General features: G+C 45.6%; 1 protein-coding gene across 1 annotated transcript in view; it reads right to left on the reverse strand.

The window, feature by feature from the left end:
• LOC138516789 (T-cell surface glycoprotein CD8 alpha chain-like) overlaps nt 1–24652 on the reverse strand; it is a 179522-nt gene that overhangs the window by 128152 nt on the left and 26718 nt on the right. The window lies entirely within an intron of this gene.

Raw genomic sequence — 24652 nt, forward strand, 5'->3', positions numbered from 1 at the left:
CACAGTTCAGCATCTTTTCCTCCATCCGGTACTGATCGATCAGTTCTCCTCGCCAGTCCTGATGGGAGTATTGGGCGGTCCACTGGGCCCATTGGATCTTCGTTCCCGGTCTCCGGATCGTCCTTCTTGGTCATTCTTCATGGTTTCATCTCTCCTAGGATGATAAAGCAAAAGCGGCAATATCTACTCATAGACGATTTTTTTTTTTTTCCACCACTGTTGAGATAGTGGGGCAGCATATGCATTTTATCATAACGAAACATTACATTCTTATTTTAATAAAAACAGTATGACTAAGAGACAGTTTCATACAAATCACAGTATGTTAGAGACTAGATGTGGTATGTTTTATGATTGGAACTGAATTAGTCTGATACAGTACCCGCTAGGATTCCAGAGGATTCCTCCAGTTGTTGCAGAGTGTGCCTGGGATGGCAACATTTCAACTGGTTTATGTGGACCCACTTGTCTTCCCCCTCTGCCGAACCGCCTTTGGGGATGCGGATCTTGTAGGCCACAGGGGAGATCTTATCGACGATCTCAAAGGGTTCCTTCCATGTAGGCAAAAATTTGCGCTGCTTGGCCTGGTTCCTTTGGAAGTTGTATAGATAGACCCGGTCTCCCACCGGATATTCCTTCCTGGAAGTTTTCAGGTCATAATGGGTCTTCATGCTATCAGCCGATCTTTCTAGATTCCGCTGAGCATAAGCAAAAGCATGTTGGAGGCGTTTCCTTAAATTCTCTACATACTCATGAGTAGTGGAGGCATTTATCAGTGTCTGCTCTTGGGTCCTGTAGAGCAAATGCTGAGGAAGCACCATCTTGCGTCCAGTCATCAACTCAAATGGTGACATTTTGGTTGCAGATGAAGGGGTAGATCTGATGGCCATTAGGACCATAGGTAATCGGATATCCCAACTTGGCCCAGAATCTGCCACAAACTTCTTTAATATGCTCACAATTGTCCGGTTATATCTCTCTACTGCCCCAGAAGAAGCTGGTCTATAAGCAATATGCAGCTTTCTCTTGACCCCCAGTATCTCCCACATCTTTGTCATTACTTCACTGGTGAAGTGGCTACCTCTGTCTGACTCAATCCTTTGAGGTAGACCAAAACGGGAAAAGATGTGGTTAATCATCAAGGCAGCTGCAGTTTCTGCCTTGCAATTTGGGGCTGGGAGACATTCCACCCACTTGGTAAACAAGCATGTCACAGTCAACATGTACTTATTCCCCCTAGCCGAGCGAATCACAGGGCCTACAAAGTCGATTTGTAAATCTGACCATGGCAGTGTCATTCCCCTCTTTTGTAAAGGCGCCCGGTGTGTGAGGGATGTTGGCTGAAATTGTGCACACACAAGACAACCCTTCAAATATTGGTTGAGGTCCTGGCCCATGTGTGGCCAGTATGCAACCTCTCTTAAGATTTCCAATGTTGTGTGAAACCCCCTATGACCGGCGGTGGCCGCATCATGGGCGTGACTTAACATCAGGCTTCGGAATGAGGTAGGAACCACCCACTGATCGTGGCCAGCTTTGGATTTCCTTACCAGCAAACCGTCTTGGATTCGGAACATTTTTGGACATTTCATCAACACTCTTAGGTCCTCTTTCCCAATGTAATCGGTATCCGTCAGGGGAAAGTTCTCAGGGTCCTCAAGGTGCTGGTAAAATTTACCAATTATTGGATCCCCCTTCTGAGCAGTAATCAAATCAGCATCAGGGGTCTCCTTACTCCATTGTGCAATTGAAAGGTCGTTGTGAGCATTTGTCTGGGACCTAGTGATAGCAGTGACCTGGATTTCCCCCAACAGGGACTCAATCTCAATTAGATCCCCTTGGATGGCCCCGGGCTTGGCCAACTGATCAGCTAAGTTATTTCCAGTTTTGTCTGGTCCCTCTACTTTGGAATGACCCTTGATCTTCTTCCAATAGATGGTCATCTCGTTCGAGGTGACCAGATCATCAATGTTTTGGATCAACTTCCCATGTTTCAAGGGTTTGTTGTTAGCACATAACATGCCTCTGGTTTTCCAATTAACCAGGTGCTCCACGAACCCGTTCCGTGCATAATCCGAATCTGTGATTATGACCAGTTCGTGGAGTTGATGTTGGACAGCAGTGAGGATGGCCTGATGCACAGCCATCAATTCTGCCACCTGACTACTTCGGGGACCAATTGTGTATCCAGCGGAGGGTTCTGGGGACTCATTCACCCATGCATTCCCTACGCCGGCCACCAGTTCTTTCTCCCCGTTGTTGTCAACATGGTAAGAGCATCCATCCACATAGACAGTGGGCATTCCCTCACACTTGTCTTCTTCAAAGACCTTGTGTGGGGAATTAAGGTATGCCTCCATGTTGTCCTTGATTTTTAGACTTTCGTCCTCGAGACAGTTTTCTCTGGCACAATCATGCAAGTCAGCCAGACCTTGCGCGAGGGGACTCTTCTTGTTTTGGCCATATCTGACTTCCACAGTAAAGCCTTGCATTGACAGAATCCAGGAAGTAATTCGGGAATTACTCACATTTCCGGCCCGGATTCTGTCACTTTGGAGATATTGCAGAGGCTGGTGTGGAGTCTCCACTATGATGTGTTCCCCCTGGATAAACGGGCGGTAATTCTTCAATGCCCACACCGTTGCCAGGAGTGCCTTCTCACAATCGTTGAATTTTTCCTCCACAGAGGATAAAGTTTTGCTCGCATAGGAGATTACTTTATTGACCTTGTCATGCTTTTGATATAATACTGCTGTCAAGCACGTATTAGAGAACCCCGTCTCCAGGAAGAACTCCTTGTTTCTGACAGGGTAAGCTAGGCAGGGCGCTTGTGAGAGGCTTCTTTTGAGTTGTTTTACTGCCTCTGCCTGTTCTGGACCCCATTCCCACTTGACCCCCCCCTTCAGGAGATGAATCAGGGGTCTGGTGATCTCTGCGTAGCCCTCAATGAACTTTCTGCTGTAATTAGTCAGTCCAAGGAGGCTCCTTAGTTCCCGCAGAGTTGTGGGGTCTTTCAGTTTCTGAAGTGCTTCCACTTTCTTTTCCTGGGGACAGAGACCCTGAGGAGTAATCTCATGCCCCAGGAAATTAACACAGGTTCTACACCACTGTGCTTTCTGAAAGGAAAGTTTTGCTCCGGCGGCCCTCAACTGCGTCAGAACATAACGGATCTCCGCTATGTGTTCCTCCACAGATGAACTTTTGATGAGGACATCATCTACATCAGCCAGGTTACCCCTTGCACCCAAGTCGGGCATGGCCTTATGTAGGAAAATATTGAACTCATTACCGGAGTTAAGGTATCCGAAGGGAGTCCGGGTCCATGTGTATTGCTGGCCCCCAAAGGTAAAAGCCAGTTTGTATTGGTCCTCCCTACTGACAGGCACGGTCCAGTATCCATTGGTCAGGTCTATTGCAGTGAATACCTGTGACCCCTGAATCTGGGCCAGACCTTGGTCAATGTAGGGCAGAGGCCATCGGGAAGTATGGACCCGTTTGTTGAGCTCCCTAAGGTCAGCACAGAGTCTCCACTGGCCGTTTGGCTTCAATATTCCCAGCACCGGATTATTGAAGGTGCTGTGGACGGGACGGATTATTCCCCGGGACTCAAGGTTCTTAATTATTTCAGTAAGGGACTCCATTGATGCGAGAGGCAAGCGATATTGCTTCACAAACACTGGAGTCATGCCAGGGTCCGTGGGGATTGTTGTGGTGTGGATGTCGGTGCGACCACAGTCATATGAGTCTACCGCAAAGAGATCTTGGAAATCCAAGAAAACTTGTTTCAACTTTTGCCTTTGTTCCAGAGTCACACAGGCATCAGCTAGGTTGACTCTCTCTTCCACCATCTGCCTGAAGCCTGGAAAGACTTCTGGTTTGGCTATCTCAGCGGCCTCCTCCAACTGGGTGGAGAAGTCCCTGGTCAGAGTGCTGATTTGGACCGGAGGCTTCAGGTGGGAAAGGCAGCCCTCATGTACCTGGAAAATCACCTCATCCCTCCTGAAGTCACAAGTCACATCTTCCTTACCATAGGGGCAGGAAGTGTACACCAGGAATTTCCCCCCATGCCGGGTAAAAATCCTGTCTGGTGTTGTATTGTCATCACTGTCACTGTCAAAACAGTCCTTGGGGATTGGTCCTAACAGTTCGTTACCTAAATCCATGGAAAAATGTCGGTCATCAACCGCCATTCCAATAATGGTGCCTGCAGCTAGAGTAACACTCTTTAAGTCGCTGTTATCCACCTCTATTGGAATGGTGTCATGTTCTAGGTTGACTAATGGAGTTGGGTTTACCCCCAACCCTTGCTGTTGGAGAGAAGCATTTAGATGTATGTAAGCATCAGGGTTTTTCAACTCTTGTCCCCTTTTAACTTTCACTTCCAGGGAGAATTGTCGGGTCCTTTCTGGGATGGTGACTTCCTCTTTAACCTGAATTTCAACTGCATAAGGTAGCAATTGAGCTGACCTAAATGCTTTTTCTGGATCATCAAAGCTCATGGGATTATCCGCTAATCGGGACCAAGCTTTGAAGTTTATTAGGTCCAAACTAATGGCAAAGCGATTGAGAATGTCACTGCCTAAGTAAAAGGCGGCAGTGACGTCTCGCACGACCCAACAATTATGGACTATGCTCTTGTTGCCAATGGAGATTTTGAGCATACACCTGCTTGGCAGGAGATGTTTTGAATTGGGTGCTTCCAGGTCCATTTCCCATTTGTCTATCAGTTTGAAGGTGGGAATGGCTGGATCTTTTGGAAGTTGGCGAAACATGGCTTCGCTGATGAAGCTCTTACCGTTGTTCACACACACTCGAGCGAGAACAGAGTCCTTCCCATCATTTAACTGAACAGGGATGAACAACTGCTCTCCAATTTGCTGAATATCAGCCAGGCTTTGAGCTGATTTCACATCTTTCTGGACTATAGGAGTGGGAGTTTCAGATTGTGGATTGGTATAGAATTTCAGAGTGTTTCCTTCCAGCGTGGAATACCACTTTAAACTGGAAGGAAGGTTGATTTTCAGAAATAGAGAGGACCCCCCATCACTAGTCTGTTGTCCTACTGCTATTACTGTCACGTCTGGAATCTGGTTGTTCTGGAAGTGAAATTCTACTTGGTCAGATTTTTGTTCAACCATGTGGCATGTGCCGTTTAAACTAACATGGTTGACACTCTGTTTTAATTTTATGGGTCGGCTAGTCTGGGTCCAGAGGACCTTGTTTACGCAATCTATTAGGGGTGACAACCTTCTCAGGAGGTCATTCCCTAGTAAACAAGGGGTGCCCTCTGGGGTCGCAACTATGACCGGGTGTTTCAACTTGTGTCGCCCGATCTTAATGTCCAAGTCTGCAGTCCCCTCAACGGGAATTTCCTTCCCGTCAAAGTTCTGCAGTTGTCCAGGAAGAGAGGTGAGAGGAATTTGGTAATCCTCTCCCCTTCCTGCATTCAGTTCATCAAAGGCCCTTCTGGACAGAAGGGTAGCTTGAGATCCAGTGTCCACCAGTGCCGAGATTGTACCCTGCCCCTGTACTTGTACCGGGGCATAATATCTTCCCTCCTTCTCCTCAAGGGGGCACAGATAATGTACATTTTTGGACAACTGGTGGGCTAACTTTCTGGTTTTGGACATCGCTAGCGAAGAGATTTGGGCAGAATTCTGTGGAGAGTCTTGGGAATCTGAAAGAAAAAGTTGGCAACTGGAGATCAGAGCCATTGTGGGTTCCCCTGGTTCCGGTTCTGGGCCGCCCCCCCCTTTTTGGAGGCAGTCACCAGGATGGGTTTGAACCAGGGGATTTTCTTGCTGTTGGTTCTGGGATGAGATGGTGGGTGGCGGTAGCTCAGTCTCCACATCTCCCCAGTCTGGATTTGCATCCCTAGGGACCCATTTTTCTTTGGGAGGAGTTCCCCCCTCTCTGAAGGAGAAGATCCTTTTCCCAGGATCCTCTGAGGATCCCTCTCCCTCAAATTGGAAGATCTGTACCTCCTCCTCAAACTGAGTCTGTTTGGGTCTTTTGTTTCTCCTACCCCCCCTCTGCTCCTTAGGAGGCAGACTTTCAGGGGCAAGAGATTTTGTTTCCGGTTCCTGGGTTTCCAGGGGCTGTTTACAAGTGAGGAAGGAAGCTTCCTCCAAGGCTTTACACCCCCCTTCCCTTTGTGCCTCCTCCCTGGGAACCGGTGAGTTATCGGGGTGCTGCCCCCGTCATTGTTCTGGAGCACCAGGTCCAGAGTTGGGTGCGTTCTGCGCCGGCACGCCCATCTGAGGGTTCTGCTGAGCCCTCAGTATGTGACCCAGATCCTGCGCCATGTTTTGAACCTGGCGCTCTAACTGGGAAACCCGCTCAGGCTGATACGGGGCCCTGTTTTCTCCCCTGGGCTGATCCCGGGAAGGGTAGCTGTCCCTTCTTTGGTAGTACCCCTGGTTGGGAAGATTTGGGTACCCCTCCACCCTTGGCCTCCCCTCTCCCGGATTCAGTGGTCTGGGCTCGGGGAATTGGGGAAAGAAGGATGGATGATTTTGGGGTTGGAAGTCGGGTGGATATCTGGGGAAAAAGTTCTGCCCAGGGTTTGGTAAATTTCTGCCCTCCTGTGGGAAGTTTGGAGGGAAGTTCCCTGGGTTAGGTGCTTGGCTGGATCCCCCCCCCTGGGCTGGAGGAGTCCACACATAACCCAGGATGGGTCGATTTCCCTTGTAGCGAGGACTTACATAGTCAGGAGAGCGAGGGACCCCATTTGTGGGGCTGCCTCCCTGGCTCCCTGTCTGTGACTGGCCCGAGGACCTTCTGGGCCTAGCATTATTAGGTGCAGGTAGGTTTTTAGGCCACCCCATCTCCAAATCCAAAACGGGGGTGACCTTTACCTCTGCCACCTTGGCAGCAGCAGGGGTGCTGTTGGCTTTGGGGTTTTTCTGGGCATTGCTTTTATTTTCTATGGGCTTCTGCACCTCATAGACCCGGGTAGCCTGTTCAATGACCCAGTCTAAAGATCTTTTCTCATGAAAATCCCTCACGAGCTGGGTCATGATATATTTGGGCAAGGCATGGAAAAACGTATTTATAAACTCTCTACTATCTGTGCGCACCCTTCTTGTGGTCTGTGCAAAAGCACGCTTTAACTCCTGCACAAATTCTTGCGGGGCCTGATCCTCCCCACATTGCAAATTGTAGGCTGCCTTGCGAGCCTCTTGAGGATTTCTGTGAACAGAAAAATGTTTCAGGATGGCCGCCTTATAGGTGGACCATCTTAAATGATTTTGGTCCTCCAGCCCCGCAAAGAAACTGGAGTATTCCGGGGAGAAGGTCCACTTTACATATTGAATGCAGCTTTGGCTGTCCTTCAAATGGAAAGTCTCCATCATTTGTTCAAACAACTCTAAGTGCTCCCAAACAGAATACTTAGCGTTCTTATGGTAAGGCGTGATGACGCTCCTGATCGCCTTAATCTGCTTTAAGGGGTCCTTAAGCAAGGCCCTTTTTGCCTTATTGGCCTTTTTGGTTCGGGTAACCCTTGTCCATTCTTCCTCGGACTCAGAGGCACTGCTCCCAGAGGTTCCCGTCTGTTCTTCCAGGTTTTCCCGGATTCTCCGAGCCTGGGAATGGCTGGCAGAATGTGGGGACCTGGTCTCCTGTGTCCTGCGCAGTTCAGAGGAGTCTTCAGATTCCTCCTTGCTGCCAGGATTTGATGGGTACCCCCTCCACTGACCTAACTGGGCAGAGGTTTTCAGGATGCCCTTAATGGGCCTACTCTCCCGGGGTTCCCCATTGAACTGTACTGTACTTGGGTGTCCATACCCGGATGCCCACCCCTCCATTCCTGAGTGGTACTGGCCTATGAGCCCCATACTCTTAGCTGGATAGTAATCTGCCATCCCTGTGGCCCTGTGCTCATGTGCGCCAGGGGACATGGGGGTGGCAGAGTCCAGGGACTGAGAGGTATGAGGGCCTCTGGTACTAGGGCTCCTGAGGTTATGCTCCGGAGTTTCCATTTCCCAGCGAACCTCATCTCTATCCGCCCCTGCTCCCTGTTGCAATGCAAGAGCCTGCATTTGTGCCTTCAGTTCCTCAGTTAAGGCCTTACTAGACTCTATCAGTCTCTCCTGCATCGCTACCTGTTGTTGGAGCCTATCATTGTGTTGACAGAGGGCCTCATTTTCCCTCTGTGCTTCCTGGTTGGTCCTGGAGAACTGGGCCAGTCTTTGCTGCAGGAGGGTTACCTCCTGAGCTGTGTCCCTATTGGCCTGCTCCTTTCTTGCTAGAGCATCCTCTACCCTCCTGGTGTGCTCTAACAAGTTCTGGTGTTCTTTTTGGAGATCACCCAGTCCCTGGTGGGCCAGGTGATTTTCTTCCATTTTTCTTTTTAAATGGCAGACTTCCTGGCCTAAGGCATCTCTTTCCTGACTAAGAGCCTGCATTTGTGCCGCCAGGTCGTCCCTCTGCCTTTGAAGGGCACCAGCTTTCTGGCGTTCTTCATCAAACTCTGCCTGGGTATCCAGGTCTTTCAAAATCAGCTTGTTGCTCTCTACCTTCACTCTATCTAGATGACTTTGCAGGGTGGCTACCTGCTCCGTGCATGCCCTGTTAAAGTCTAATTGTTGCTCCAGCTTTTTCTGGCTCTGCAGTAAGGAGTCCAAACTGTCTTGGTGCTCCTTCTGCAGGGCCAGAAATCTGGTATCCTGGTCAGCCTTTTCCTGTTGCAGCACATCCATATCCTTCTTTATTTTAATGATGTGCTGCCTACTATCATCTTCTGACTCCTGGCTCCTCTGCAGCCTCTGCTCAGAAGAGTCCAGATCAGATTGGGCCTTCTGTAATGCCATCTGTTGCCTATTTGCCAGATTTTGGCTTTCAGCACATCTATCCTGCATGTCTCCCATATATAGGTACAGGTATGCTGCTATCCTGGCAATCTTATTGTGTTCCTCTTTGGCTTTAGGAGCCATATATAGTTCACTCAGGGCCACATGTAAGGGACCCTGATCTCTATATATATCTGACCCTGTTTCAGTGACCTGTTGTGTGATGGCCTGCAACCACGCATCCTGGCCCTGTTCGGTCCATTCACCTCTCACAAATAGCTTATGCAAGAGGTGCTCTCTGGCTATTTTCATGTCTACTAAGGTCGTCATTCTAGAGATTGGTCTCTGTCCTGACTTACAGAAGTTTGTATTTTATTTTTGCAGAACAGAACTTTTCTTGGAGTGTCCCTTTTGAGGAATGCTTCACAGCGTAATGCAGCGTGGTGATCCGACCGGATGTATGTATCCCGTCAGTTAGCACACTGTATTAAGCTGCACAAGTGGTATTCTAACCCAAACGTCCGGCTCGAGCCCCCAATTTGTAAGAGGATTCAATTCAACACTACAGCTAAGTCAACGCCTAGTCTATAATACTGAATGAAAACCCTTATTGATATATTTTTATGTCCAGTTCATGCGTTCTGGATGACTACCCCTATATAACACCCCTCTCTTGGAATCCCCCTGACCCCACTGAGCCAAGAAGTAGTTCTGTTTTACAAGTTAAAAGGTTTATTTGATAATTTAAACAAGAGATATATAGATCACACTTTATAATAAATTAATAATTGAATAGCACACTTAATCTGATATGATAAAGATTAATAACGGAGAATCTGGCACTAACACGCTTCTCTATAATCAATAAGGAGTTGACATGAAATGGATAAGGTAGCACACTGGTAAATAGGAACAAAAGTATAATGTGGTAGAGGATGCTTTATGTAAGCTCAGGTGGATGCAATATTCAATGAATGCAGTACAGAAAATACTCAATATGATTTCAACCAAACAATGTAATCACTTTTCTCTGGCAATCCCCTCCCCCCCTTGATGCAAGGCAAGGAAATGGAAGGAAAACACACAGTTCTCAGAAATGCAATCAATGTAAATCAGTTCACCCCAGCAAGCTTAAAGAAAACAGATAGGAGTTTTGAAAACACAGGCCCAAATGCTTTGATATGTGCTAGCAATGGATGAGAAATATGCTGGAAATGCTTTTAATTCCCTTTCAGAGGTTCAGGGTGAGTGGTATCTAGTTAATATTAGTCCAGGCTCACACTAGCAATGAGGCAGGGATAGTTAGCAGGTTAAACGAATTTCTGGCAAATGGAAGGCAAGCAGCAGCTGATTTTACATGTGGAGAAATTTGCAAATCGCGGCAAAATTCGCGGATGCGCCGAGCGCTATTACAGAGGAACCGCAAGGACTATCTCTATCGTTTTGGGGTCCTAGGAAAGCCTAGGATCTCAGCTTCCAAATGAAAGTTATTGCAAGTCTCTAGGTTGCGGAGATATGACCGATTTACTAGAGGTCGTTTTTGGTTTTTGCAAATTTTAAACGCACACTTTTTCAGCTTTAAAAATGATGGCAGAATAACACAATTGCTAAGCTGCAGTTCTACTTAGGTTAAATAGATTGAATTAGATGAATTTAAACTAAGAGATTGGTTCTACACAGTTCTGCTGGGTACTCACACTATATTCTTGAATTAAATGGGCCTCGTCACGGATCTGGTCAGGGTTTTAAACTGAACTCTGGTCTGGTCTGGTCTGGCCTCTGCACTTCACAGTGATCTGGGTCAGCTCTCTCTGCTGGTCTGGGTCTCTCTGGGTACAGCACTGCTTTCTCTCTGGTCTGGTCTCTTAGTTCTGGATAGATTGAAGTCTCTAGTTTGGCTCTCTGGAGGTTGATGGAGGTAAAGTATGGATTTTTCCGGCAGAGCTTCCAGCGGCAGATGGATTTTGAAGGTCCCTATCTGTCCTGACTCTCTGCTTTTATGTGTTTTTGAGAGTGGGTGTGTGTGTTGCATCACTAGACTTGCCCCTCTCACTTGTCATTGGTCCAGCTTTCATTCCTCCCCTTGATTGGGGAATGAACTGTGAGTCAGAGGAATGTCATTTTATGGCTTGCAGATAGGACACTCCTCTGTCAGATTGCACACATTCTATATTTGATAATAAAAGACATATTTCAGAGTTACACAGTTGTTTGAAATTACATATACATGGTGTGGCTGAATTTAGCTATGTCTCTGTCCAAATCTGCTGTTTCTAAGAGCTTGCATTCAGAGATGGCACATAATGGACTTTTTAACTGATTTTTCAATTTCTGACATGGACCCAACTTTACATACATGTGCGCAGGGAGTAGGGACATTAACTGATGAAGTTTCAGATTTTTAACATGCACACATTTAGAGTAATATCCACTTTTCCGCTGACACCCCCCTGTACATACCACCGGTTCTAAAAACCTCTTAAACTGTGGGCAGAAAAATCACAAGAATTATGGTATCATTTATAAAATTTTCACATGTCCGCACCATGAGTTATTAATCTTTTTCTAAACAATATTCTGGCTACAAAGGGGTGTGGTTTTCTCTCAGCACAAGGTAGAAATACTGGTTAATCCAGTTCTGCCAAACCAGCTTGCTCTCACAGGCAGTGCCCCTCCCAGCTCCTGCCAAGAGGAAGCTACATTTTACGACTGCGTAATAAAACCTTTGCCTGAGTGAAGAGGGCTTTGTTCACTCTCCTGCAGAGCACAGGTAATTCAATTATCAGATAGATGGCATATCCTTAGTGTGGGCAGCAAAAGAAAGGTTGGCCTGGGAACACAGTGGTGACTCAAGTTTCACTCCTGATGGGGGTAGCTGCCAAGCAAAATCAAGTTCCTTAAGCCAGACCTTCAGCTAACTGGCAGGTTTTTTTGTTGCTTTTTAACTTAACTTGCAATTTTACACATGCAGCTAGGATGCTGAGTCTAAGTGCAAAACTATGACATTTCAACAGTTACAAAGGCATGTGATACCAAACATAGGTCACTCATTTAATCTAAACATTTTCGATTTTAGTGTCTTTAAATCCAGTGCAACTTAAACTGCTGCAATCCACAGCTCAGCCAGTCTTGTTATAAACCTTGTCTTATGATCTTCATTTCCCAGATTTTGTAGGCACACAAAACTCCATTCTGCCAAATGTCTGCTGGTGTTCAGTAAATATTTTGCACATATTGCGATGTTTGAAAATAGGCATTTTGACTTGCCTTCAGGGAAACAGAGTGGTTTTAAAACGCCGGCTTTTGGATAGTGGTGAGTACTGGTACTGCACCCATTTTTGGGATTTAAGAAATGAATTCCCCACAATTCTAGGTTGCATTTGGCAATCAGCATTTCCATTCCCAATGGTTTCAGACTACTGTGCGGGTAGTCCAATGGTGGTTTTAGGCAGTGTCCTTCTGTGCCCATAACATCGGCAAAATGAGTGGCAGCCTATTCTTCATGCATTTCCCTGTGCATTTTCTGGGAAGCTCTGGCCATCATGAGGTTTTCCATGTCAGTACTGCACAGTTTTGAGGTAGGGCTCGGGTGCATGGGTAAATACATCCCACAACACTAGTTAAAAAAGCATGACATTCTGTTCTTGTACCAGGATTTACGAGGCGCTATTTTAAACAGACTCTGCATTCAACTTCAGAAGAAGCAGAACAAGAAATGGAGGGATGAAAATAGAAAGGAAAAGGTGACTATACAAAAGGAAATAAATAAGAGACAAAATGACAGGGAAAGGGAAAGAAAATGCTCAAGAAAAATAAAAAAGTAACGCGTAAGATACTCAAGATGTTTACTTGAAGTATTCCGAGTATTCCAGAGATATGGAGCACGTCAGTACACTGAAGCACATTTTGTATAAATATGTGTACAAAAAGTGAAATCAACATTAATAGAGATTAGCCAGGCGGAAGCTGGCATTGTCATTGGCAGAATCTTTTTTCTGTAGGCTTGGTATAGATGTAGCCTGTGGCCCAAGTAGGGCCTGGCTAGACAGGGCTACATACTTATCCCCTAAGGAAATATAGAAATAAGGACGCAGATACCAGGGTGCATAAATGAAATACTTTATTTAGTGTAGTGTTTCTATAGTGTGTGTATGTGTTTTTGTGTATCTACTTGAAGTGATCCTTCCAGCCCAACATTGTTCTGGAAGAAATGTTAGAAAAACAGTCAAAGGACAGATCTCCCCTACCCAAGAAGTGGCTGGGCAGGCTAAAGGATTTTAGAGAAACTGTTGGAGAACGGTTCAGAAAACAAAGAAAAGGAGTGACAAAAGAGGAGAAGGGAAGCAGCTATGATTAGGGTCTTTTTAGAGGAGCTGCAGCATCGTGCAGCCCCCCAGAACCTAAAGACACTTTTCAGCCAAGTTGCGTTTGTGCGGTGACCCGGTGTCCTTACCGTGGGCCCAGGCTGCGTGCCTTGTGTAACCCGGGCATCCACGGGTCCATAGTGGCTGTCAGCCTGGATGGGCCAAATCATTAAAACCCTCTGGGCCCTGTCCCTGGGCAACCGGGGGTAGGACCAGCACTTTTTGCTCTTCCTCTCTTTCCTGCTTCTGTAATTCCCTTCCTCCCCCTTTTATGCTTCAATTGGTTTTCATCTTGGCAGTTTTTGGGGGGATAAAGGGCAATAGCACTTGGAACTTTATAGGCTGGGGTATCTTTCCTAACCAGGTGAGGTACTAAATGGCATTCTTACTTTAGACAACTATTTGTTTTGGCTTTGCATGGATTTGGCAACCATTGAGTAACACTCAAATGGATTGAGTTGTCTCTGTCACTTTGACAGAATTCCCCATTATTAATTTTCAAATCTAATTTCGCATCACTGTGTTTGCCTTCCAATGTGCAATACTTATTACCTTATTTCTAAGCAAATTGCAATGAATTTATGAAAGTGCGCAATTTATAGTAGACGCGGCCTGTGTGCTTTAGAACTGCTAGGTGGGCACAGTAAAAGAGCATGACGACTGTCACAAATAGAGTTATCAATGCATTAACACAGAACCTTTTTATTTTCAACAGGCAATGTATGTGTTGGAGCGTCTGAGATTCCTGACTGACTTGATTGTGTTAGCAAGGTTCATGGATATATTTTCCATTTCATTTAATCTCTTTCCCATCAGCTTTATTCTTCTTGATCTTTTATTCTAAATCGCTTTGCTCTTCTTTTCTCTCAGTCGCTCCGTGAACACTTTGATGTATTCCCACACGACAATCCAATTTAATATTAATCAGGCACGTACAAGGAGCGTCGGAACTCACAACTTTATATCTTGTGCGTAGTCCTTGAATTCCCTGTCACTTCCTTGCCTCTCCCCTGATCCCACCCCGCACCCTGTGCTCGTAGGCTCCCTCCCTAAACACGTGACTCCCATGTTGACTTCAAGTACGACATCACAACCTCCCCCTTTTTTAAACAACATGTCAGTTCTCAGTCCATTTCTTCAATTAGTCTATGTGGTCTGTTCCTCGCCCTCTGAGTCCTGCCAGAGCCACTCACCTGGCCTATGTCAGTTCCCAGTTAAATAGAATCTTGAAAAAAAACTGGAAGATCCTTCAACATGATCCTCAATTAAAAAGAATATTTCCTCAACCTCCCATGATGGCCTATAGACGAGGCACCAATCTCAGAGATCGTCTAGTAAGAGCTGAAAGACCAACCACACATAGACAGAGAACACTAAACCCTGTAAAAAAGGCACTTTTCCCTGTTCAGGATTCCAGAATTCCAATAATGTGATGAAGGAAGACACAATTAGACATCCACTCACAGGCAAGGAAATTCAAATCAGAGACTACTCGACGTGCATGACATTGGGGTCATATACATCATTAAATGCCCATGTGGCCTACTATTCACCATGGCATCTCTCCAATTGGAGGACAGGAACGTACGGCACCGTGAACTCACAATCTCGGACTTCATTCGAAATCGAGAGGTAAGAGAACATGTTATATCTTCCCGGGCAAAGAACAAATACGCGGCTACCAAAATCTGTGTAACCATTTGCATTCAGATTTATAAGGAATGACATTTCTTAATAGGCATCGGAGCGCCAACACAAGATAAGGCGTATATCAGCACACTGTGACAGCAACGTATTTCAGTTACTTGGTTCGGGACTTGCGATTAATTCCATGAAGGTAGGTTAAACAGTCCATCCTGAGATGAAAAATGTATCAAATGTGAGTTATAGGATTGCACTTTCTCCCCTCAGTTGTTCCATATAAACCCACTTTAATGATGAGTGGAAGTGATAGAGATATAGCGTTAAACATATAGCATATGTAGACGGATGATTTTTACACATAAAAAAGGCTCTGCATGAGACACGGTTCCGGATACCACTTGAAGATAGATGCAATCACTTGGGTATTGCCTGGTAGATCTTGGATGTCAGTCACCTACGGTGGTGGCTATGATCACAGTTCAGCAATAATAGGCGGCACCATGGAATTCCTCTTAATTTGAAGACTCGTTAAGGACACACTGGCTGGTGACTCTGACTCTATATAAAGAGGAATGAGAACCCTTGGCACACAATAGGTTGTCACTCACGAAGTATGGTGAGGGTTTTTAAAGTTATTAGCTAAAGACAGACCATTTAAGTAAATTATGTTATTGTTTCACATTAAATATAGCTTCTGAAGAAGGGGAGAGCTTCCCCGAAATGCGTTGAGCAAGACGAAAAAGAATAGAGAGACATGATGACATTGGTGTTGTTTTTTTAATATCACATCAGATTTGAAAATTGTCGTATACTTTCAACATTCTTGTTTGAAGAATCCCATAAAGCCAGTTTTCTGGCAGAATGGTGTCCAGGGGACGGGAGGACCCTTAGATTGGGTTTTGATTCTCATCTGTAGAGAAGGAGCCAAGTACCCCCACCAAAAGCTCCACCCCCATGTTGCCTATATGCTGGGAATCGGAGGTTGAGACATGCGCAGTACCAGTGAAGATACCTGTACTAGAGAAAATCATGGAAATAAGGTATCCACTAAGGCAACCATATATGCATTCACAAAGATATGATGGTCATTTGAACGAAATCCCGAAAGAAGTGTGAAAATGAATGAAAAAGTAGATTGATGACGTCATGCAAAGAAGAGCTGACACACCCAGAAAAGAGGCCTGATGCTGAGGACCATACACATTCTATAGGATCTGAAGAGAAGGTGTTAAAAGATGAGCAAATATTTCAGGCTCGAGATGAAGATGCTCATGCTACAGAAACGATGAAGAAAAATGCAAAGCCATTTTACAATTGTACAGACACAGTAACGCAACCAGACAAAATAATCTTAAGGCTGGCTACGTAGAGAATAGATTGCGGCAATGCGCCAACGTATATACATAGGAATATATGGAATATGGATGTTCCACAATGCACTTTAGCAGTGTCTGGACCCTGTGAAAAAAACAGGATTTCAGTGTGGCACAGTTGGAAAACAGCTAATGGCGGAGGAGAATTCAAGAATGGCTTGGCTGGCCCAGCATCAAGAAGTTGAGGCCACCGTGAGCCTGGGTGCTCATTCAGTAGTTGCAAACGTGAGAAAAGAATAAACCCCTGTCTGAGGTGGGATGGAAGAACACTGAAGACGTCAGAGGTTCATCATTTAATAGTATTTAATACAGCAAAAAGCTCAGAAATGTGGCCTCCAGTCACATGGTCAGATGAAAATAGACATTGGGTCGAGCTACACCAAAACCAAGAGACAAATTATGCCTTTAGTCCATTTTATTCTCAGGCACAGAGAACATTTACAAGGTCAAGTTCAAAGCTTAATTGACTGGCAGACTGCAAGAGTGATGATGGATGCTAGACTAATTGGGTAGGAAGGCATAGTCAAGACCAGCCCACAAGCACCTGGGGTACCAGCCTGCGTGCTGCTAGCATGTGTGGAATATTACAGAGGGGTACAAGGGTGCCAACCAATTATAGGGAGCCCTATAGTTTGCATAACCAATAGGACGTTGTGTATTTAGTTGCCCACCTGATGTTAGAGACCCAATCACTATCCCTGTCAAGTATGGAACGTATACTTAGATGTTCCCTTTAAGCCTATCACTTTCCCCAGCAGGGTTTTGTAGTTTGCCATGTAGGGTGATGTCAGGGATGACAGTGTATATAAACTGTGTTTTTTATGAACCTCACTGAGAGATATATGCTGTGAGACATCCGTTGAAATCCGTTGTACTCCCTGTTTTAGACAATTGCAAATAAAACAGACTAACTATTGCCAACTTCCTGAGTTGGTCCAATTATTGATGTTTGAGTAAATTCTGCATCCCCATCTTTCTCATAGTATTGCTACCTCGTCTTAAGTATACAGGTACACATCTATGTCAGTTCCCAGTCCGCCAGGGGGGGCAGCCAGTTCTTTACTTGAGTCTTCTCCATCTCCTTCGTATGGGGCATCCCGTTCCTCTGGATATGAGTCATCTTCTCGGGGTCTTTGCATGATCATTCCTGGCGTCCTTGTGAAATGCGAAGAGTTTCGAGACACATTCTTTCTTTCTCCTTCAGGAGTGATGAGGGACACCTTTACTTTGGTAGCAGCCATCGGAGCGCAGTCAAAACGCAGCCATATGTTTGTGGGTCCAGGGTTGTCACACTAGTTACATTATCACAATATCTCCTGGCACTAGGGTACTTTCGCTGGCTTTTCGTGTGATATCTGCATGTCTCTTTATGTTCTCTTTTGCCCGTGTATCTAGCTCACACATTTATCTGTCTGCCCGCTTCTTCTGGTGAGGCAGCCTTATCTGGATATTGCGACAAAACAGGACGTCCGAAGGTGCTTTCCCTGTGGTGCTGTGAAGGGTGTTCAGATAATCTCTCAGTAGTTGGTATAATATCTTCTCAACTGGCTCTCCAGTCAGATGGGCAATCTGAAAGTTTTGCTTGATGTTGCTTAGGAAGCGTTCTACTGTTCCATTGGCTTGTGGCCACAAAGGTGTTATCGACCTGTGCTTGAACCTCATGTATTCAGCAAATGTTTTGAAGTCTTGCCATGTGAAAGGAGGTCCATTATCTGATTTGACTACTCCCTGTACCCCGTAAGTAGTGAACATCCTATCCAGTGCCTGTATGGTGTGATACGCAGCTGTCGAGCTCACCAGTTGAATGTCTGGGAAGGGGGAATACTTGTCCATTGCTACTAATATGTATTCCCCTCCATCAATGGGTCCAAAGAAGTCAATAGCTATCTGATCCCACGCTTTCTCAGGCAGATCTGTCATGCACAGCGGTTCAGATCGGTTGTGAAGGCTGATGGCCGCATGTGTAGGCCGCTAGTTGAGGAGGGCTTCCACTTATGCATCCAGTTAGGGAAACCATACCTTTTGCCTCAGCATTCTTTCAGTGGGCACTATTCCTCGGTGGCCTTCATGTGCCAGCTCTAATATCCTTCTTTGTAGGGTCCGGGAATGATAATTTTGGTTCCTTTTTGTAATATGCCAACCTCGTTACTTCCTCTTTTACCAAGGTCAGACTTCCAAAGTGTTGCTGTATTTGTGGCCTGATGCCTACCCCTCCACATTTTACCTGTTTCCACCGGCTCGACTCAATGCACCTGAAGTTGACATGGATGGTGTGGTCATTCTCTGTCTCCTGTGCGATGTGGTGGAGCTGCCTGGACGATATAGTTTATATATTGATCCGCAACTTAAGAGTTTGAGGCAGCTGATGCAATGGGGTGTTAGGATAGAAAATCTGCAGGGTTCTCATCTTTTCCTGGTCGATGAATGATCCGGAAGCTGTAGTCTTGAAGCCTCAAGCACCATCTTGCAATGCTGGGAGGCATTTTTGCCTGTGGGTTTCTGTAGATAAATAACAGTGCCTGGTGGTCCATGACCACTGTGGATGTCTTGTCATAGAGAAACAAGTGAACGTGTTTGCCCATATTATGGCCAGTCCATCTTTCTCAGCCTGCGAGTAAACTTGTTCCATTCTTGAAAGGCTCCTACTGCGTAAGAGACAATGTGGTGCTTTCTATCATCAGCTGGGTTAACTTGCATCAGTATTGCACCCAGTCCTACAGGGCTGGCGTCAACAACAAGTTCCGTCTCCCTCCAATGTTTTCAGTGGATGAAATGCACTGACAAATTGTTTTGAAGGCTTGCTGGCAGGGTTCGAACCACTGAAAGGGTACTTGTTGTTTCTGAGGGCTCTCAGTGGTTCACTCACTGATGCAAAGTATTAAATATAATGGGTGCAGTAGCTGGTGAGCCCCAACAATTATCACAGGTCTGACAAATTGGCCCGAGGTTTTGCACTGTGGAGTGCACCTTCTCCGGGGTCATTCCCTGGGCTGAAAAGATGTCAAAAAATCGATGGATGCCTTTTATAAATTTGCATTTTTCCCTGTTGATGTGAGATGGGCCGCTTCCAATGCTATGCACACCCTGGCCAGCTTGCTGTCATGTTGTTTTTGATCTTTCCTGAAAACTGGTATATTGTTGCTGTAATTGAAGCCGTTGGGATTGTGCTTGATGATGTTATGTATCCCAGCTTGGAAGATGTATGCTGTTGACGATACCCCAAAGCTGAGGTGCTTATATCTGTAAATCCCTAGTTAGTGACAAAAGTGGTCCAGTACCTGGACTCTTCACTCAATTTCAGCTGGTGGTAACCTTTATTTAAGTCCAAGTTCGAGAATACAGTGGCCCCATCTAGCAAATGGACCATGTGTGTGATCCGCTGGGCTTGATGCTGTTCCCTCATGATGCCCTTGTTTGGGTGTCACATGTCTACACATAACCTGATGTCTTGTGAGTCTTTCTTAGGGACCGGAACAATTGAGGCACCCACAGACAGGGCCTTACCGCCGGCTCGATAATGTCCTGTTCTAGTAATTTGTGTAGTTCTTCTACCTGCCGCTGTATATTTAGGGAGATGCCGTGGTAGTGTTGAGCCACTGGGCATACCTCCGGATTGCTGTGTAGGGTGATCTTTTGGTCTTTCGGCTTGCCCAGACCTTTAAAGAGCATGGGGAATAGTTGTTCAATTTTCGCTGATGGGTCGATATATTTATGGGCAATGAGGCAGTAAAGCGCATGTATCAGCCCCATGTCTAAGCCTCATGTGTAACGCAGTTTTAAAACCTAGGATGCCCCCACTGTCTGTGGCGGCCTCCAATATGTGCAGGTGTATTCTTTTGGATTGAGTCTTGTATTTGCAATGCACCATGAAGTATCCTTTGCATGGCAGTGGGGTCTTGGACCCGTACGGGTAGATGTTCCCCTCTGCTTAGTTTCGGGCATCTGGAAGGTTGCCATAGACTTCCTTGCTAATGACGTTGTCCACTAGGAACACAGAGGGCATGTTATTCACTTGGAGCAGCAATATGGGGCTCTGTTCCTTTGCTGCAGGATTTCTTAGAGCATAGAGATATGTTCTTTCTTTCTTGGCTGTTTCGCCGACAGTTGACTGGACCCACTATCTGTTTGAGATTGCTCTACCAGGTATCGGATGCATCTTTTGGGTCTTCTCTTGGATCGAGATGTAGATGGTTGGCTTGATTGCCATTCAGGGGACACTCTTTCATGGCCTTCTCTTTCTCCTTCCTCTCCCGATATCTTCTGGGAGGCGCTTCATAGTACTTACTCATCCCTGCCGGAGGTCCCTGGGTTTTTTCTCTTATGCGTGTCACCTCACCAACACTCCCTTCACCTCGTTCTTGACTGCGATACACATGACAGGTGGCCTTGAAGTGATTGTCTCCTACACACACCAAACATTGTTGTCCTATAGCTGGACATGCACCATCATTGGGAAACTCGTAACCGCATCGGTAGAAAAACAGTTCTCTGTTGCCTTTGTGTGGTGGTGTGGTTCCCATTTGGTTAATGACCTCCGATTGCCAGTGGAGACTTTCACGTTGCTCATGGCCTCTACCATTGGAACCAATGGCCAGCATCAGGAGGCTGTACTTTTTGCATCCTCCAGGGGACTTATGGCCTTAATGTACACATCAAAGTCCTGTGCCCACCTTTTCCACCCTGGCCCTGGGCTGCTGTTCTCTGATGTTCAAAATGGGTGGGTAGTTGCATGACGTGATTATCTTGAAGCCTCGAGGGTATGACCCTAAGTGGTGTAACGGGCACCGTCAAATATTCTGCATCCGACATGGTGACTTTGTGCACAATTCAATTTGAGGCGGTAGAGTTCTTGCTAGCTTCTTTGAGGCTGGGACGGCTGGTATCCCAATAGCAATTGGTAACCTTGAGTGAATATGGATGTTCACCGCCCTTATCAATACATGTATTTCGCCTATATTTCGTTCAAGGCTTCTTGACCTCTTTGTGGCAATGGTGGCTGGTGTAACACAGTGGTACTTTAGTGGCATGGGGTGTCTTGGGGAACATGCAAGGCCTTCTTGCAGACATACATTTTACTTAGTCCATCTTCACCTATGGGATTGCCAGTGGTGTTTGCCCTGAGCTACAGCAATGGCTCAAAAGTTTGTGTGTACTTGCTTTCTGAAGGCAGGGCTCCTGCCCAGGAACATGTGTTTCTGACTCACCGCCGGGCTGCAGGACTGCTGTGCACCGGTCCTTTTCCAATGAGCATCGTGACACTCTCACCTCCTCCTCACGCCTGGGGCGACGCCGTAACACTGCCACAACTCCTCCAGCGGAACAGCAGATCTTCACTTCTGCACTCACGATGGCCATCCCGCACTTTCTTTTGTTCAATCAGCAGGCTTCCAAGCTGCCGTACTGGCAGAGGTGTCCTAAACGCCGGCGGCACTGCCACGGAGAAGGCGCGTGACAAACCACGTCACATGGGCAGTATTGACCGAGCAGGCCAACCGCCCTTGTTGCCAGTTTGATTCGCACACAGCAACCCAATTTAATATTAATCAGGCACAGAGCGTCGGAACTCACAATTGTATTTCTTGTTCATGCTCCTTGAACTCTTAACCGCATCGGTAGAAAAACTTTCTTGAAGCTTTCTACCCCACCTTGCACCCCATGCCCACAGGCTCCCTCCCTAAACACGTGACTCCCATGCTGACTTCAAATACAACATCACAACCACCATATAATAAAAATGTCAATTTTGCTATGTACCACGTAATACTGGCACTGGCATGCTTCTAAATGTTCCCAAACGTGTGGGTAGAGCAGATAACTGAGACAGAAGGGAGAACAACTGACTTGCCCAGTGCTTCATTTGAGTGTGATTTGGTAAGCCACACTTTTGCCGAATGGCAACTTTCTCAAATACATTTTTACTGAATGTATTTACCTTTTTTTTTTTTTTTACCACAGATGGTAAGTATGGGTAAGGTATATAGAGGGGAGGGGGATGTGGAAGTGGGGCTGCAGAGGGTCTTGCCACGCTTTCAGTGGTATAAAAAGAGGTAAAAACAACAAATTCGATGAAGTTGCCCTTTGGCAAAAAGACAAATCTGCAAAGCCTCCCCTGTCCCGTATTTTGCAGGACTTACCCGCACTGATGGATTTTGCCCCGCCTCCTGCACACATCCTCTGCTGGGCGCCAAAAGTCCCGACTTTGCCTTCGCTAGGTCTGATCAAAGCCTTTTCTGCCCTGAGCTCACACTTTCCTGTGATAGTTGTAGTTCAGGGCATTACAGCAGCTCTCCGAGGTGCTTGCAGCATCTTAACACGCTGCTCTGTCTCAACAGAGCGTTACAATGGGAGCAATCAGCCATTAATAGGAGGGAGGGGGGATGATTAGCGGGGACGTTTGTCCCTTAAGAAATGTGAATGTAGGTGATTAGAAATGGGAAGGGTGCATTGTGCAGCATGCTGTGTTTGAAATAAGACTGTGGTTTTAAATTCCAAGTGAGATTGTTTTGTCTCACATTAGTTTGCCTGGTGCTAATGTGACCTTTCATGCAGGATGGGGAAAATAAAGCTAAAGCCATGCTCATTTTGCTTAACATGTTTCTATGACAGTTAATATAGTGTAAGGCTAGTTTATTATGACATGCTAGTTTACATTGTTGTGTGTTATTTTAAAGGCATGTCTATAAACAAAGCCTTATTAAATATTTATATCAACTAAACAATGGAAGATATGTTGTCAACTGCTAAATTGCCCACGTCCCATTTTCACCCCCTAACCAAAGTGTGTGATCCTGGGCAAATCATTTGATCTCACTGTGTCTTATCTGGAGTCCCTGTAAGTGATTCACTTCATAGCTTATGTGTTTATACTAGTATGTTATTAGTAAAAACCCTCACTCATGGTTTAATAGCTATAGAGTTGCTACATTATATAATAATAGTGTCATCATGCATTTCACACAACAAAGTTATTTGACACTCAACTTACTCATGACAACTTTTTGTAATCTCACTTCTCCTGGTGCCTTTAAGTATAAAAGACTGGCGATGCTTCTTACAGTGCTCTTTCTGTTGCGTCACTTATGCTAGTGTCAACGTCTATACAAATTAGGATGTTTGCATATGTTTTGCCTCATAGGGCCTGGACAGAACGCTAACAGATGAATGTCCTGCATGTATAATTGTACTATGATGTATTTTTTGTGCTGTGTATCTGTTAAAATATCACCTGCCACTAATGTTACTAAAAAAGTGGATTTGGGAGGGCACGACAAACACCAGATGGAACCGTGCGCACTGCAGGCCGCTTCTAATGTGCTACCACGTCTAAGGTGCCCTGTGAAACCTTTTTGTAAAGTTGGCAACTCTACTCATAGATCCTCTGCTTTTCCTCATATTTTCCCCATGCAGTTTTGCTTCTAGCTGAGATTATTGATCTGTATAGAGAATGCTAGTCATTCAATAAAATAGGCTTAGAAGTCAAGGGAGGGGTTGTTATCACTGTATAATGACTTGCTCCCAAGGTACGGCAGGGGCAAAGCCGAGGGCTATACATTGGGAAAAGGTCATATTTCCAAGTGTTAATGACCCCGCCCGAGGTATACAAGGCTATTGGCACATAGTACTAGTAGCAGTAAAGGTTTTGTAGTTACGGTTGTGAAGTAAAACATGTCACCTTAATAATGAGAAAAGTTACCAAAATGTTTTAAGAAATTTAATTTGGTTTCATTATGATAATATAAATAACTAGGTTGTATTTATAAGGTAACCATTTTAATTATGAACTTGGGGTTGAACACCCTAAGTTACCTGGGGGAACCCAGACGTGGACCCCTTGCTCACTGTACTCAGAGACACAGCTCCACCTCACTGATGAGGCCCAACAAGGCTGAACCACGTGTATGGAGTTGCTGTTGGTACTCTTCTTCAAATAATGTTTGCGTAGCATTTCGGTGCAGGACTGCCCTTATGGGCAGGACAAAGACTGATATGCAAATGGATATTTCTCCTTTGTGAAATGTACAGTGAGCTAAAAGCGATGGCTGCGGACTCTCAAAGTGGGAAACAACCACAGAACAGGTTATCATGTCGTGTTCTTTCTAGAAAGGGGCACCTGCTACTTTTTTGTATTTAACTTGCTTTAGGTTCATTGTTAAAGTGAATTTTTTTTTCTCTACAGTAAGTGAATGGATTGTTCCATATTTAAGCTTTCACACTGATGTGTTAGATTAGGTTGGAAAATTTGGTTGGGAAATTGCATTGCTGTTTCTTGGAGGCAGAGAAATGCTTTCTGTTGTTTCTCTGGCTGCTTCTGAAGTCAGAAGGTCTTGAATGCAGTCAATGCCAGTAGTTATTGCTGTATTCCAAACTTTCTGATTAGCTGAGACGAGCTCCCAAATCCTTCCCATGTCATTATATTGTTTATTATGATTTGTATATAGACAATGGGCCTCATTACGAAGTTGGAGGTAGCCATGCCCTT

This window comes from Ambystoma mexicanum, chromosome 6q, assembly GCF_040938575.1.
Source record: "Ambystoma mexicanum isolate Mex_15411 chromosome 6q, UKY_AmexF1_1, whole genome shotgun sequence".
NCBI lineage: Eukaryota > Metazoa > Chordata > Amphibia > Caudata > Ambystomatidae > Ambystoma > Ambystoma mexicanum.